This window comes from Notamacropus eugenii, chromosome 4 (assembly GCF_028372415.1).
Source record: "Notamacropus eugenii isolate mMacEug1 chromosome 4, mMacEug1.pri_v2, whole genome shotgun sequence".
NCBI classification, from domain to species: domain Eukaryota; kingdom Metazoa; phylum Chordata; class Mammalia; order Diprotodontia; family Macropodidae; genus Notamacropus; species Notamacropus eugenii.
The window spans coordinates 407,242,326-407,255,528 of record NC_092875.1 but is presented as its reverse complement, the minus strand read 5'-3'; positions in this window follow the sequence as shown (position 1 = coordinate 407,255,528).

Sequence of the window (13,203 nt, the reverse complement as noted above, 5' to 3'; positions counted from 1 at the left end):
GCGGTATTTCTGGATCAAAAGGTATGCACAATTTGGTTGCCCTTTGGGAATAGTTCTAAATTCTTCTCTAGAATGATTGGATCAGTTCACAGCTCTACCAACAGTGCATTAAGGTCCCAATTTTCCCACATCCTCTCCAACATTTATCATTTTCCCTTTTTGTCATATTAGCCAATCTGATAGATGTGAAGTGGTACCTCAGAGTTGTTTTAATTTGCATTTCTCTAATAAAAGCAATTTAGAACACTTCTTCCTGTGCCTATAGATAGCTTTAATTTCTTCATCTAAAAACCACCTGTTCATATGTTTTGGTAAGTATCAATTGGGGAATGGCTTGTATTCTTATAAATTTGATTCAGTTCTCTATACACTTGAGAAATGAGGCTTTTTTCAGAGATGCTTGCTGTAAAGACTATTTCCCACTTTCCTGCTTTCCTTCTAACCTTGGTTGCACTGGTCTTGTTTATACAAAAGTTCTTTATTCTAATATAATCAAAATTATGTACTTTATATCTTCTAATGCTCTCTTTCTTTTGTCTAGTCATAAATTCTTTCCTTCACCATAGATCTGACAGGTAGACTATTCCTTGTTCTTCTGCTTTGCTTATGGTATCACTTTTTATGTCTGAATCATTTTGACCTTATCTTGGCATACAATACGAACTGTTGGTCTGTTCATATTCTTTGACCATTTATCAATTAGAGAATCGCTTTTATTTTAATAAATTAGACTCAATTTCCTATATATTTGAGAAACGAGGCCCTTGTTAGAGAAACTTGCTATCAATTTTTTCCCCTGTTTCTGCTTTTCTTCTAATTTTGGCTGCATTGGTTTTCTTCATGCAAAAAACTTAATCAAAATTATCCATTTTATTTCCTGTGCTCATGAATCATTTTTTCAAAACATAAAGCAGTATCTGAGGATGCTATATACAGAGATAATAGTTTTAAGTCTTGGCAAATATATATTGTACTGTTACAGCTGAGATTCACTTTAAGAAAATCCCATTGATGAAAATTCAAACACAAAATAAATAAATTAGGAAGTAATGGTTTGCATTGTGAAAGATTCACTAAAGGGTTCCTCAAAAAAAAAAAAGTTTCTATAGTACCTTTAAAAATAGTATTTCGCTTATTAAAAATTGACTATCTGTAACTATTTAAAGAAATATTTATTTGCGTTGTGGAAGACAACCCAAAATGATGGATTCTAGCCCCACTTCTGCCACTAACCACCTATTTGTTTAGGGGCAAATCAAAACATTTTCCCCCTTGTTTCCTCAACTGTAAGAAGAAGGGATTAGAACAGATGATCTCTAAGGTCTATTCTAGCCCTAAACATTCTCCAAGACTGTCACAGGTACAGCAAGCTTCTGTACACAGTTTTTCAACCCTGAATCCATTTGTTAAATTTGCAAAGATAAATTTCTTCAACTCAGCCCAACTTCTCAGGTCCAGGTCCACCTTCACTTGTTTCTCTTCTTTCCCAATACCCCTCCCTATTTTCAGCCTACCTCTCCATTCTTGGTACACACGCATTATGGCTAAGCCACTTAAATAGTGGAGTGTTTACCTTTGTGAATAGGCATATGTAGAAATTTCTGATTTTAAATGCAAACATATCTTGCTTTCAGTTCAGAGACAAAAGAACCCTAAAGGTAGAGTTTCTCTAAGTAGTAACACCTGTATGGTCTTTGATTTGTTATACTTTTTCAATGCTCAGAATTTGGGCTTACATTTTTGCATTTTGGTTGGGCAATAGAAATGTTCTCCCAATTTCAAAATATCATTTTGATCGTATTTATAGAGTTTTCTACTAGTTAATAGTTTCTTAAGCATTAAAGGAAAAAAATCTAGGTGGAAATATATTTTCTTTAGTTAGGGAAGTTAGTAAGTTTTGTTTTGAAAATATTAAGTTTGAGATATTTTGGGGACATCCAGATCAAGGTATCCAGCAGGGGCCTGAATTGAATGACATAAAATACAGACTATAGATGATAGTTTTCCTTTAAAATCCTTAAATATTTGAAAGACCTAATGAGAAATAACAAGGCTTAGAAGACTACGTGTTCAACTGGGAATGAGTACACCTTAGACTAGAGGTTCCCTAACTTATTTGGCCTATTGCTCTCTTCACAAAAAAAAAAATTTTTTTCAGTGCCCTCCCCTGCCAATCTACTTTCTTTACCATTTTAATGGTTTTTAATTTGCATAATTTCAAAAAATATATAATTTTTTAAAATGATATATCTTAAATTTAATAATTTATTGCAAATTTGTAGGTTTTTCCTGCATTGAAATTTTGATAATGCAATGTTGCATCATGTAACCATACAGTATCATGTTGTAAACAAGTCATTACAAGCACATATTCCTGCTGATGAATGCTGGAGTTCTTGACAATGTGTGTAACACACTGACCTGCCAACACTTGATTGTTAAGATTTGTTGGTAGACTTGACCACTGAGCATTTATACCTTGTATTTTGCATGTTTATCTGAAAAATAATGTAATCACTATGACTTTGACTGTGTTACACAACAGAAGAAACATACACAAATGGCTTTTCAAAATTTTCTTCTCTTCTTTCCTTATGTTTCCACTGCCCCCTTATTTTTTATTCGATACCAGCCTAATTGCACCCAAGGCTATGTCATGGTAATAAAATAGGAAGATCTTCTCCGCCCATTAATAGACCTGTCACATGGAGCCTGCATCACATGGAGCTCAGACTGGAGGAGGAGAGAAAGAACGTGAACCAAGAGCAAGAGCAGCAGACGACAAAGAGAGAGAGAGAGAGAGAGAGAGAGAGAGAGAGAGAGAGAGAGAGAGAGAGAGAGAGAGAGAGAGAGAGAGAAGCAATGAAGGAATTTGTCTTGGGAAACTTGTTTTTGTGGGGAGGCCTGACAGAAAGAAGGTTTAAGATGTTGGTTCTCCCTGGATTAGTGATAAATATCCTGTTAAATCTTACCTCCTGGTATTCTAATGATGTCCCAAATATTTTGGTTTTGCCTTCAAGGAAGAAAGTAGTTTATATTTTGCAAATTTACCCTGAAAATAAGCATGCATATTCATAGCAGCTGCCCCTTTTCCTTACTCATAGTCACCATTCTAGTTTAGGTCTTTATCACTTCTTAACCTGGATTTTTGTAATAGCTACTCAATTGGTTTTCAAGACTGAAGTTTCTCCTCTTCCCACTTCATCATTCACATAGTTATCAAAGTGATTTTCCCAAATTAAAGACCTAGCTATGTCACTATCCTATGCAGTTAATTCTAGTAGTTCCCTGTTGCGTCTAGGATCAGATACAAACTCCTTTCTTTTGCATTTTAAGTCTTTCACAATCTAACCCCAACTTACCTTTCTAATCTTATTGTATATGCTTATCTTTCATTCACTCTACAATCCAGCCAAATTTGTCTTTGATGTTCCTCACACACAGCACGCCATACCTCTATGCTGACTGTCCCTCACACCTGGAATCAGCTCCATCCTCATCTCTGCCTCTCAGAATCCCTTGGCTATTGTTCAGTCATTCAGTCATGTCCAACTCTTCATGAGTCCGTGGACTCATCTATGGGATTTTCTTGGCAAAGATACTAGAATGCCTTTTCTTTCTCTAGTGTATCCGAATTTTGCAGATGAGGAACTAAAGCAAGTAGGAGTTAAGTGACTTGCCCAAACTCATATATCTAGTGTCTGAGGTCACATTTGAACTCAGAACTTCCTGACTCCAGGTCTAGTGCTTTATCTACTGCACCACCTAGTTGTCCTCCAAATCCCTAGTTCCTTTCAAAACTTCAAGCCCCACTTTCTCCATGAAGTCTTTCCCTGTCTGCCAACTACAAATGTCCCTCACCCCCACCCACCCAAAATAAAATTTACCTTGTATTCTTTTTGTATATCTATGTATCTATATCTATAGACTTATATGTCTCCTCTGAGAAAATAGAAGTTTCTTCAAGTGATATCTAGGAGAGATTTGAGATTTCATAGATAATCCTCTTTTTTCTGATCTACTTTGTATATGGGAATAAGGTAGATTTTTGGCTCATTAAATTCAGAATTAAAAAAATCTTTTCCTATTGACATTTTAAAATTATTATTTATTTATTATAACTTTTTTTAAAAACTTTGAGTCCAAATTCTTCTCTCCATCTCTGTCCTCCTTTCTTCTTGAGAAGGCAAGCAATTTAATACAGATTATACATGTGCTGTAATGCAAAACGTATTTCTGTATTAGCCATATTGCAAAAAAAGGCAAGAAAAATAACGAAAGTTTTAAAAATATCCTTCATTCTCTACTCACATTTTATCACTTTTCTCTTTGGAGGTGGATAGCATTTTTCATCACGGATCCTTCAGAACTTTCTTGGATGATTATATTGGTGAGAATAACTAAGTCATTCACAGTTGATCATTATACAATGTTGCTGTTACTGTATACAATGTTGCTCTGGCTCTGCTCACTTCACCTTGCATCAGTTCATATAAGTCTTTCCAGGTTTTTCTGAAACCATCCTGCTTGTCATTTCTTATAAATAATAGTGTTCCATCAGAATCATAAACCCCAACTTGTTCGGCCATTCCCTAATCGATGCGGATCCCCTCAATTTCCAATTCTTTGCCACCACCAAAAGAGTGGATATTATTATTTTTTCTTTCATCTCTTTGAGATACAGAGCTAATAACTGTATTGCTGGGCCAAACTGTAGGCACAGTTTTATAGCCTTCTGGGCATAGTTTCAAATCGTTCTCCAGAATGATTGGACCAGTTTACAACTCCATCAACAGCGTATTAATGTTCCAGTTTTTCCACATCCCCTCCAACATTTGTCATTTTCCTTTTCTATCATGTTAGCCAATTTGATAGGTATGAGATGGTACCTCAGAATTGTTTTAATTAGCATTTCGCTAATCAATAGAAATTTAGTGCATCTTTCTATTACTATTCATAGCTTTAATTTCTTTTTCTGAAAATTGCCTGTTCATAGCCTTTGACCATTTATCAATTTGAGAATATCTCAAATTTTTATAAATTTAGCTCCATTCCTTACATATTTGAGAAATGAGACCTTTATCAAAGTAACTTACCTTAAAATTCCCCTCCCCCCAGTTTTTTGTTTTCCTTCTAATCTTGACTGCATTGGTTTTGTTTGTTCAAAAACTATTTTATTTTTAATGTAATAAAAATTACCCATTTTACTTCCTATGATCCTCTCTATCTCTTGTTTGGCCATAAATTTTTACCTTATCCATAGATCTAACAGGTAAAATTTTCCATGTTCCCCTAACTTACTTAAGATATCACTCTTTATGTCTAAATCATCTACCCATTTTGACTTTATCTTGGTATATGGTGTGAGATGTTCATTGATACCTAATTTCTGCCAAATTGCTTTCCAGTTTTCCCAGCAGTTTTTGTCAAATAGTGAGCTCTTGTCCCAAAAGCTTGGATCTTTGGATTTGTCAAACACTACATTACTATGTTCATTTACTAACATGTTTTATGTACCTAATCTATTCCACTGATTCACCACTCATTTTCAAAGCCACTATCGTATTGTTCTCATGATTAACACTTTATAATATAGTTTGAAATTTGTTATTGCTACACTGCCTTCCTTCATATTTTTTCATTGACTCCCTTGATATTCTTGACCTTTTGTTCTTCCAAGTGCATTTTGTTATTATTTCACCTAGCTTTATAAAATAATTTTTTTTGTAGCTTGATTGGTATGGCACTGAATAAGTAAATTAATTTTGGGAGAATTGTTATTTTTATTATACTGACCTGGAACTGCATATAAGCAATGCAACAGAGTCCTACTGGTGCCCAGTGTCAGAAAAGGGTGCCCTGAAGCTCTTTCTGCCACTGTTGTAGCCATCTCTAATGCTCACTGTCAGTGTTGCCACAACATAGGCTCCTGCTTAGCCCCCACCTCAAAGTCACAGACCTCTCCTGCTAACCTCCTAAATTGTCTTGGACTGGAAAAACATTTGCTCTGCAACTTCAGAATTTTATTTGAGGTGTTATTTTAAAGTTGTTTAAAGGGGAATTTTAGGAGAGGTCAGGTGAGTTCTGACTCTACTTTATCATCTAGGCTCCACCAAGAATAAAAAAATTTTAAAGAATAAGTTTTTAATGGCAGAGATGGTTTCATTTTATCTCCTTGATACTAAGTACAAAAACTGTCACGTAACAGACACTTAAAAACATTACCATTATCTGATTAAAGTATCTAAATGTATGTACATGTAGACAGAGAAACAGAGAAAGAGAGAGAGAGAGATAAATGATAGATAGATCACTACACCTCCCAAATCCAGACATTTTCACTGGCTGTTCTCCATGCCAGAAATGCATCTCCACCTCCTGGCTTTGCTGGCTTCCTTCAAGTCCCAGTTAAAATCCCACATTCTATAAGAAGCCTTTTCCAGCTTCCCTTATTTCTAAATGCCTTACTTCCATTAATTCTCATTTATCCTGTACCTAGCTTGCTATTACATATTATTTGCTTATTATCTTCCCCATAAGAACACTCCTTGTGGGAAGGGACTGTCTTTTGCCTTTCTTGGCATCCCCAGCAAGGTGCCTGGCATGGCACACAGTAGGCTCTTAATAAATGTTTATTCACTAACATCACCAATCTTTTGAAGTCATAATAGGTTACAGCTTTAATTGTAGTTCTGAAGTCTTTCAGAATTGTTTTTGGAGATGGAATGAAAATGGCAGAGCAGCAGAACAGGTCTACAATGAACTACATACCTTCTCAAAAAACTCCTCCAGAGAGATCTAGGTCTTTAATCCTGATTGGTAAATTCAAGCAAAAAGTTGCAGTGAGTCATTTCCCCAGCCCAGGTCAGCATAGGGAAGTAGAGAGGTCTATGAACACTGGGAGAGGGGTCTAGCCAGAATCTCTACCACACCAAGCACTCTAGCCCAAGGGAGAGGCTTTACACCAGAGGCCCCAAACCATATCAGGACACCATGACAGGAATAGTTGCCAACTGGCATTGCTGACCACCTAGTTCTGGATCACAGATTCCAACTGGACAGAAGAAGGGATCTGTACCTAGAAATGTTATTCTGGAGTAAGGAGTGTTTACAGATCCTAGGCTGTATACTGAGAGAGGAACAAATTCAAAAGCAAATATCTCAGGAGTAGTTCTGAGAAAAAACTCAAGAGTAGATCTCAGGAGTAAAACACTTAGTTTTAACTTCTAGATGAGCCTACCACCTGGAGAGGAATAATCAGAGCAGGATTCTCAGACCAACAGGGAGCCTACAACTCTGCCTCTCTGAACCAGGCAAGCTTCCCAACTGGCTGACAGTCAGCTGTTACTGAAATCCTTTAATGCCACAGCACCCCAAGAAAGAAAGCAGCAACAGGACCATCCCAAACCTTCCCTCCAGAAGTACGGACTCCTGCCCTAACAACAAATGCAAAATCAGGAAGCAAATTGGAAGAATGAACACACAAAAAAATAATTGCTCCATAAAAAGGGATTCTGGTGATAGAGATGTTTAAGATGCAAATGCTGGAGAATCACTCCAAAACAACTACAAGCAAAGTCTCAAAGAAAAGCATGTTTTGGGCACTAAATTCAAGCAAAATTTCTAGAAGAGATTACTCAAGAGTTTAAATGGAGCAGGGCGGGGGGGGGGGTAGTTTAAATGTTTTTATAAATGAACTGAGAGTGCTAGAGGGGAAAAATGGAAAGGAAATGAGAGTTATGGTGGAGCAAATTTGAAAGGAAGTTAACAACTTGACGCAAAGGGTACAAAACTTGTTCAAACAACAAATGACATGAAAATAAGAATGCACCAAATAGAAGCCAATGACTCCATGAGATAACAAGAAATATTAAAACAAAGTCAAAAGACTAAAAAAAAAAATAGGAAAAAAAGTAAGACAGTTATCTCATACCATGAACAGGTGATCTGAAAATAGATTGAAAAGAAAAAATTTAAAAATCACTGGACTATCTGAAAGCCATGACCAAAAAAAAACGCTTAGATATCATATTTCAAGAAATCCTAAAAGAAAACTATTGATTTTTTTAACAGTTTATTTTGAGGTCTGCAACTTTGCTGAAGCTATTGTCTTTATTAATGTCTTTGTTGTCCAAGTATACCATTATATCATCAGCAAATAGGGATAATTTTGCATCCTCTTTACCTACCTTTATTCCTTTAATTCCTTTCTCTTGTCTTATTGCTGTTTCTAGTATTTCCAGAGCTTATCCAATAATAATGGAGAGAATAGATATGCTTGTTGTATTTATTGGGAAAGGTTCTAATTTATCACCATTAATATGATGCTTACTTGTGGCTTTAGATAGATAGATTGTTTTTATGGTATTAAAAAAGATCCCTCTATGCCTTTAGTAGGAAAAGTTTTTACCATAGAAGAGTGTTATACTTTGTCAAAGGCTTTTTCAACATCTATTGAAATGTTCATATGGTTTTGGATGTTTTAGTTTTCAAAATTCTTACGTTGATTGTTTTCCCAAGGTTGAACCATTCTTGCATCCACTGGTATAGATCCTACGCAATCATGATGAATGATTTCTTAGATAAATCCCTGTAGTCTGACAGGATTTTGTTTAAAATTATCGCGTCAATATTCATTAATTATATTGGTCTATAGTTTTCCTTCTGTGTTTTATCTTCCCCTGGTTTAGATGTTAGAACTGATGAGGGTTGGAAAAGGGGATGGGATGGATGAAATTCTGAAATCCCCCAAAGATTGGAGTATAGGGGCAGGTCACCTGGAATGAATTCAGGGACCCAAGCATTCTTGAAGTCAAGGTGGTAAAGATTTATTATGCCTTTCAGTGGGCAAGAGTTCTTAGGGAACCTGCAACCTTAGAGATGTACATTATATGGGATATTCTATAGTAGAGCATGTGCCAAGTGTGATGACTAGGTTATTTGGGGCAGGATTAGGGAATGGTTAAGGAGTGGTTAGTTCTTAAAGGAACATGCACTTTTAGTATCTACTGTGCAGGTATTTTACCCAGAGTTCATCAGGAAATAGCCCAAGAAGGGGCTACATGGACGTGTGGTTTTAGGCCTGAAACATCACTAAGTCATCTAAGGGTCAGGAGTGACTAAAGAATACCAGGTTACTCTCATCAATGTCTTATGAGACAAGATAAATGTAAGGGAGTTTACATATGTCTAAGTCTAGGATGCTTATCATTGGTCAGTGAGTAATAAAGGTTGTTATGACCCAGTACACAGCCTGTGCAGTCAGTACACAGAACTAATAAATTCTATAGGTGCGGCTGGCTACTGTAGCATGAAGGGAGATAATGGTTGTTGCTGGGGCAGGCTGTTCCTGGGCTGGGGGTAGTGTTTTGAGGCTAAGGAGAAATGTGATTTTTAAAGGAAAATGTTACTTTAGAATTGTGGTCCAAGCACAGGCACCCAAGCACCCCATCAGAACTATACTTATCTCCTAAAAAAGATTCTGGAAGGGTGATTTCTTCCTCAGTTTTTAAGAATACTTTGTGAAAGATAGGTACCAACTTTTTTAAAAGTTTGATAGAATTCTCCTGTGAATTCATCAGTGAAAATAACAAAATTACAAAGATCAAGCAGGACTTGAATGAAGACATCTGACCAACTCACCCCTTCATGTATATAGGAGGTCCACAGAGGTTACACATTGCACAGGTTTTCAGATTTGTTTAATGTATCAGTCAGTTAGGCTGATTTTCTCTCTCTCTAAAAAAACAAACCCTATTTGTTGTATGAGACGACTCTCTACAAGGAAGTAAGGGAGGAATCTGGGGGATAATTATGATGCTGTAAGAAAGAGAAGTCATCAACAAAAAATTATTTAAAAAGAAAAATGCCTAGAGCTCTTAGAAGATTCTAAATAAACTTGAACCTCTCAGAGGTAAAAGTAGAAATAGGAAGAATCTACAAGTCACCTCTTGAAAGAAACCTAAAATGAAAACTCTCAGGAACATCAAAACCAAAATGCACAGCTTTCAGGTCATATAAAAAGTACTACAAGCAGAGAAAGGATTCAATTATTAGAGAGTCAGAATTATACTCCTTAGCATCCTCTAAGAATAACTCACCCAGCAAAGCCATCCTACAGGTAGAAAATGAATTTTTGACAAAATAGAAGACTTCTAAGTATTACCAATGAAAAGGACAGAACTGTGTAAAAGCTTTGAGGCACAAGCTGCTACTGCTGCCGCCATTAGTCCTTCATTCTCAAAGAGGACCGTGACATCAGGGAAGCGATGCCATGACATACAAGTGAATTGGATTTAAGTGACAGAGGGCTGTACTAATTTACCAGCCTCACTTTCTCCTCTGGAGCCAACTGGATTATTATTAGGATTATATTTTGATTGTAGAGGAATCATTTTTATGTAAGTATATATGTTTCTTCTGGGCTAGGAATTCTCCACTATGGGCTGTATGATCCCTATAAAATACTTCTGTTAATCAAAATTACCAAGTAGCATTCAGCTCTCCAGGTCCCCTTTCAGTCAGTTCCTGCAAGTTCCTAAGAATACTGACTCTCAGCAAGTTTGGGACCCAGAGACTGCCAGCAACAGACCCAGGTTCTCTCTCCTTATCATCTGCACCTCTGATGACAATCAGTACATTTTGTCTGATATTTTAGTCATTTTTTTTGTACATATCCCCACTAACTCAAAAAGTTTTTGAAGTCAGGGATCTCCTTACTCACCTTTATCTCCCAATGACACCTATCATAGTGTTTTACACATACTCTTGTATTCATTCAGAACCTATTTATTAATTGTTGAATGAATGGTAAAGAGGGTTGGGGCAAGCTACAGTTCAGTGGATATTGATAGCTTTTTGCTGACCAACTTTTGCTTTTTTTTTTTTTTTTACTCCCAACCAAACCAGCGATGTGTCTTTAATTTAAGCGATGGTCACTGTCATGGATAAAATACATTCTGCTTTAAGAAACCTCTGCTGTCGAGAATCATGCGTAGATTCAAAACGGGGGGGGGGGGGAGGGAGTACAAGTAGATTATATAGAGAAAGCATTTTTCTAGATCTTCTGAAAATGTGTGTCTAAAATGGTGAATCAATGTGATAAATTCATGCAGAACAACTCAACAGTTTCACATATTTAGATTTAGAATGGACCACAGAGGTCATCTAGTTCAGCCCCTTAAGTTTACAAATGAGAAAACAAAGGCCAGGAAAGATTAAATGACTTTCCTGAAGTCTCATAGATAACTCGAAGTAAAATTAGTCAAATCTTTTTTGAATACATATCTAGTGCTCTAATTCTTCTTGTATGTTTCATGCATAAGCCCTGAGAATGCAAAGAAAGACCAAAATTTGTCCCTGTACTCAAAGAACTTGTAGGATACATACGTGCATACATACATATATATGCACACATATGTATATATACATAGATGTATATGTGTGCATACGTACATATATATGCACACATATGTATATATACATGGATGTATATGTGTACACATATACATGTGTGTGTATATACAAAATGTATATAGTGTATGTAAAAAGGTAGCCTTAGAGGAAAAGGCTCTAGCTGCTAGGAGGACTAGAAAGAACTTTTAAGGCATTTGAGCTAGGGAAGAAACCCAGGGATCCTAAGAAATGGAGGCAATGATGACAAAACAGGAAGATGATAAATGCTGGAAAAGATGTAGGAGAGCTGGAACACTAATTCATTATTGGTGGAGCTGTGAGCTAATCCAACTATTCTGGAGAGCAGAAAATGTGCATACCCTTTGATTCAGCAATATCATTTCTAGGGCTGTATCCCAAAGAGATCATAAAACTGAGAAAAGGACCCACATGTACAAAAATTTTTATAGCAGCTCTTTTTGTGGTGGCCAAGAACTGGAAATCGAGGGAATATTCATAAACTGGAGAATGGCTGAACAAGCTGTGGTATATGAATGTAATGGAATACTATTGTGCTATAAGAAATGACGAACAGGTGGTCTTCAGAAAAACCTGGAAAGACTTACATGAACTGATGCTGAGTGAAATGAGCAGAACGAAGAGAACAATATACCCAGTAACAGCCACAGTGTGTGAGGACTGTTTCTGATAGATTTAGACCTTCACAGCAATGCAAGGACCTAAAACATTTCCAAAGGACTCTTGATGCAAAATGCCATCTACATCCAGAGAAAGAACTATAGAATCAGAATGCAGAATGAAACAGATTATTTTATCTTTTATTATGTTTTATTTTTTCTCATGGTTTCTCCCATTCATTTTAATTCTTCTATGCAGCATGACTAATGTGAAAATGTGTTTAACAAGAATATACATGTAGAATCCATATAAGATTGAATGCCATCTTGGGGAAGGAGGGGGAAGGGAGGGGGAGAAAATTTAAAACATATAGAAGTGATTGTTGAAAACTGAAAACAAATAAATTAATAAAAAAAGAAAAAAAGAAATGAAAGCAATGAGAGGAGTGTTACAACACAGAGCTGCTGGTGCTCGACCCAAGGGGATTTGTGGCATTCATCCTCCAACACTGAAGGGACCCTTAGCTCTGAGCCCCACCCCCACAAATCTAGGTTCAGCCTTCAGTTTCTTTTTCTTGAAGTCTCTGGCTCTTTATACCTCTCACCCTAGAACTCTGAGGAGAATCAGTTAAAACCTGGATTTGTCTCATACTATAATCTCCCCAAAAATAGGGTGGAAAGGTACCCAATATACAATGCAGAGCCAACCATTTATTTCCTTTATGCAAACACCAAAGACTCACAATTGTACATTGACAAATACTCAAAACAGTAACATATAATTCCTCTTATGTTTTCATAAGAGGCTGATACTTAAAACATGAGACATTTTGTGAGCTTGCTGAATTGGCATTTAACTTGTCTCCTGAGCACTTCACTGTCCCAATGGCTTCCACAAGGCAAATGTCTTCTGGCAAGCTAGGCCAGGATTTGGGCTCCTCCCTCTGTCACTACTCATCTTCTCCCCAGATGCATTATAGTAGCGATAGGAGGCAGCTTTCTGTGATAGTGCAGCTGGTATGAGTTGAGGGATTCAGGAGCTCCCAAGGCAGTGACTCCTGAAAAGTTGGCCTCCTAGGATGTGTTTGGGTACCCATGTTCATGGAAAGAAACACAAAGCAGAAGAGGCAGTCAGAGGCCTAAGGTCCAGTTGGGGATCACCTAGTCAACA